Below are 4,680 nucleotides of genomic sequence, written 5' to 3'. Positions count from 1 at the left end.
GCAGGGCGGCAAGCGTGTGAGTCCTTGCGACCAATCGGCGGCCGGCAAAATGGAGTTGTTCCCCCGCGCTGGAAATGTCGTTGTTGTTGTTGTTGTTTTTGGCGCTGCTGCGCAATGAATTAATCCTTGTTAAATGTGTCGATGACACAGGACGACGTGGCAGGACAACGACGAGGAGCGCTGTTGCCGCTCTTCTTGCCACTTTCTTTCGGCTCGCCTGCAGTTGCGCACCGCCAGCAGAAAGTCGCTGGAGCGCCAGCCGTCGTCTATCCACTTCGTCCTGCAGCCCAGCAATCCTTAAAACAATACATTCAGCTGAAAGTCCCCAAATGCCCCGCTTTCCCGCTTTTCCGCTTTTCCGCTTTCCCTTCGCTACGTTTTGTTTGGCTTGGCTTGGCTCCTCTTCTCTCTTGAAATTTTCCAGCGGGGGTGTCCTCTTCTGTTTTCCTTTATTTTTCCTTTTGGAGGAAGAGGAGGAGGAAGAGGCGCTCCGCCGCTTTAAGGCGCTCTGAAAATGGGCTCCAAATGGGCCACTCATCGGATCAGGACCTCCTCTTTTTGGGCCTGGGTCGAAATGATTAAAACTTTTTCTCGGGCACAACGAGCTGAAGGACATGAAGGAATAAAAGCGCTCAACTGGCTACAATACACATATGTATGTATCTGCACAAGTTTGCCGTAACAAAATGATTTGGGTTTTAAAGAGCCAATTGCCAGGACGAAAATGCCAGAAAAAGGGATATAAGTGGATTTTGGCCAGGAAATTACCAACTTACGAAATTAGTAATAAGTAACATAAATAGACGACTAAAGCAGGCCGTTGTTATTGCAATATATTATCTACATTAAGAAGAATCTGATTCCAAGATAATTCATATCACCTCTTAAGTAGTAAATCAACTCAGTGGTCTACCGGTGTCCTTCGTCACTATGTGCACTGCCATTTCACAAGAAACAAGACTTCTTAAAACTTTGAAAAAATGGCATTTAACTTAACAGAAGAAAACTTAACTCCAGACTCCCTTTAAATGCATATTGTTATTTTTACCTTATACCATTTACTAAAAAGCTAACTTACTTTAAAGTGGCAATTAGTTGGAACTTTTATAGCAAATTCAGTTGTGAATGCAAGTCATTGATTGTGACTTATCCAACTGGAATTCTACGAGCTTATTTAAATTGTCTAAAGCAGTACATATATATGTGTATATATTGGATTGTTTCGGGTATCTCTGTGTTTTAAAGCTAGAATAAAAAATATTGTTATTTTAGGTACATCCCTCAAGGAAGTCTGTTAACAAAAGTTTTATGATTTGTGGCATGGTGTTGGGAATAACTAAGAAATACTTACTTAATCAAAATGGCAAGACTTCTGCCCCAAAAGTCAGCCCACATGCCTGAATTGAATTTTGAGGTGTGCCAATCGAAAATCCACTGCAGCGTTCTTTCTTATTCACTCCGCAGCAATTGGCATGGCAATGCTTTAAGTTTGCATTTAAATGCATAACGTCGGGTCAAAGGGCATCCGGTGTGTGTGTGTGTGTGTGTGCGTGTGTGAGCAACTAAGTGTTCTCTGTGGGCAAGTGTACTTGGGCAAGTACTTTTCCGAAGTCAAACACGCACATATGCACTCACACGGGCTCCCATAAGAGTGGAAGGGGAAGGGGAAGGAGCAGGGGGCAGGGGGAAGTGAAGCAGGCTATTAAGCATCCATTTAGGATACTAATTTGTGTATCATTACAAATTGTATCTGTGCACACACGCACACAGGCAAACCGTTGGCCACAGCCACTGCAGAGCCACCATCCTCATTCCTCCTCCATCCACCAGCCAGCATCCAGCTCCAAGCCACCGCCCACATGGCACCCAGTGCCACCATCCAGTGCCACCCATAAGCACCCAGTTCCCCCCCCCGTTGTCCCAATCCCCCCTCGCATTCGCCGCAGGCAAACTTGGCTTGGCTCTGCTCGCATGTTACTCATACGCAGCGTTGGCCACAAAGAACATATCACTGAAACCCGGCGACTGCAATGGCAAACGAGGGGCGGCTGGTGGGGTGCATGGTGGTGATCATCATAACATCAATTAGGGCTGCTATCCATCTATTCCATTCCATTTCATTTCATTCAACCAGCAAAGCTCAGGCAAAAAGCCAAGGAAAAGCCCCAAAAACAAAAACTCACAACTAACACAACCAACACAACCAACATCCAACAACCAGTAACCAGCAACCAAGAGCAGATTCTAGCCAGTCTTCGTCCTTTTTTCCTTCTATTTATTGATGTTTTTGCCCTGGGACGACATCTTTCAATTTTTGCGAAAACCGGGGAGGAGGAGTCCTGCCCAACAACCGATTGCTGCTGCTGTTGTTTTCACCGATGATGGCTTACACACACACACACACACACACGCACACACACACGCACTTCGCTTTAGAGTCCTTAGCCAGGACCTTTTTTCTGTACGCGCACACAGACATATGGGTTCTCAAAAAATCGAAAAAGGAGGAACGGGGAAAAAAATGGACCACCTAGCCATCACTTTGCAGGCAAGAAAGAAAAATGTATCTCATTGATGTGGCTTTTTAACTTTTCATTATTTACCGCTAAAAGCATCTTTTAAAAATTTTCAAATAGCTGCCGCAACAGAAAAAGTGCCCGACAACAACAACAACAACAACAACGAACAACAACAACAAACAGAGCATTGCTGAAAAGGGAAAAGTTCAAGGAACAGCCAAAGCGAAGAACAGGACTAAAAAATGCGAAAGACAAAAAACTAGGGAAAATAAAATGAGAATTAAGGCTGAATTCCGGTGTTGCGACTACCAGATACCCACTATATGATGCAAGCCAAGTTGCGTGCATTTGTTCAATTTTCATTACGATTACGTAAAATATAGAATATTTCATATAGAATATAGAATATCATCAACATTTTTATTTAATAGGTATGAACATATATTTATTGTACACTTGATTTTCTATTTACTATACACACGTATTTTATGCGATTATAGTAAATTATCTGCGAGTTTTAATGTTGCGCTGGCCTTTAACTAATTTAATCTATTATAAAACTGAATATATTCTTAAATTTTAGATTTTTAAATATGCCCATTCGCTTGACGATTGCGGGGTATGAAAAGGAAAGCAAAATGAAAATGGTTGGGTGCTCGGAAAGTGCTCGTGCTGCCCCACCCCCACAAACCGCCAACCCTCCACCCATACCCCCCTACCCCCCTACCCCGAACTTCCCTTTGCTCCCCCGCCCCCCATTTGCTCAAACGGCTGACGCCATTTTGCCAGGACTTTGATATCACCCCCATTCGCCTGTTTCGTCCTTCAACTCATTTAGCCGATGCTGCTGTCATTTTTTTGCTCCTTCCTTGCGGCTGCACCACGCCCACTACTTGGAGCACTAGCCCCCGCCACGCCCCCAGGCATCCGCCCACTCAATATTTCTTTTGTGATGTCTGCGTGCGCCGTTAAGCATTTCCCCACACTCCCCTCCCCTCCTTACAAGAGCCTGCGACTCCTTTTCTTTTTTCATTTTCAACGTTTTCACTTTGATTGCAGTACGCATTTTTACTCCCTGTCGCGCTTAAACGCGCTTAATTTAGCCTATTAGTTTCCCGAATGCTTTCAAACACTAGGAAATGCCCACAGGAGTGGGGAAGGCGGGATACGCCCCTCCACTGCGCGAAATGCAGTGAACGTCCTGTAAATCTACCAGCATTACAAAGTCACACTCGGAAAAAAATCGGAATCTGTTGGGCTAATGCATCTATGAACTGAATTGTCTCATTGAAGTGGCTAAAAGCTACACCTTACACCTTGAATGTTTTATTTTAAAAGAGGAGAACTTATATACGCCCAACGTGATGGTTTTAAACATAAACATAAACAATAAAATACATAAACTAATAAATTATATAATATATCTAACAACAACCAAACAAGAAGGTATATGTACATGCAAACAAACTTTAAAAAAGCTAAATGTGGTGCTTGTGAAATTGTTAAATATTTACTTTGTATAAATGACTTGCGTGAACATTTATACAATTTCAAATATTTTGCCATTTCTCGATCCAACTCAATTTTGGCGCACAGAAGTGTCCGAAAGTATGCTACATATAATACCATACTTCCAATCCAGATATTGTAGGCTTCGTTTGTATTCCTTGTTCGTGGAGTAAGAGGGTACTATGTTTTCACATTTGTGATACCGTGATACATATACTCCTCTCGCCTTACGAGTAATGGATATCAACAGCAGTGGAACAACATACAAAATTACAGGGTACAAGCTTCAACAAACCAAATCAAAGCTTAACTTATGAGAGTCCTCTTCATGTGATGTTTTTTACAGTACTTTCCTTAATCTATTAATCAGGTTATAAGATTTAAACGTCGACTTTTTGTGGTTGGTGGCTGAACTTAGATTTTGAGCATTTAAATAGAACAAATCTGTTCATTCCTCGACACAACAAGTTGGCGTAAAGGAGCAGCAAACAGCAATTGAGTGAATCGGGAAAACAGAACCACTGACTTAGCACTGGTCCACTGGTCATGGCCTCCAAGCGAGCAAAGAAGTAGTATTTGTGTTCCAAAAGTCAAATATAACTTTTTTGGAAGCTACGGGGACTTGCCCAAGACAGCTAGGTATTCCTAAGTG

The sequence above is a fragment of the Drosophila santomea genome, chromosome X (genome assembly GCF_016746245.2).
Source record: "Drosophila santomea strain STO CAGO 1482 chromosome X, Prin_Dsan_1.1, whole genome shotgun sequence".
NCBI lineage: Eukaryota > Metazoa > Arthropoda > Insecta > Diptera > Drosophilidae > Drosophila > Drosophila santomea.
This window is presented reverse-complemented; position numbering follows the sequence as displayed.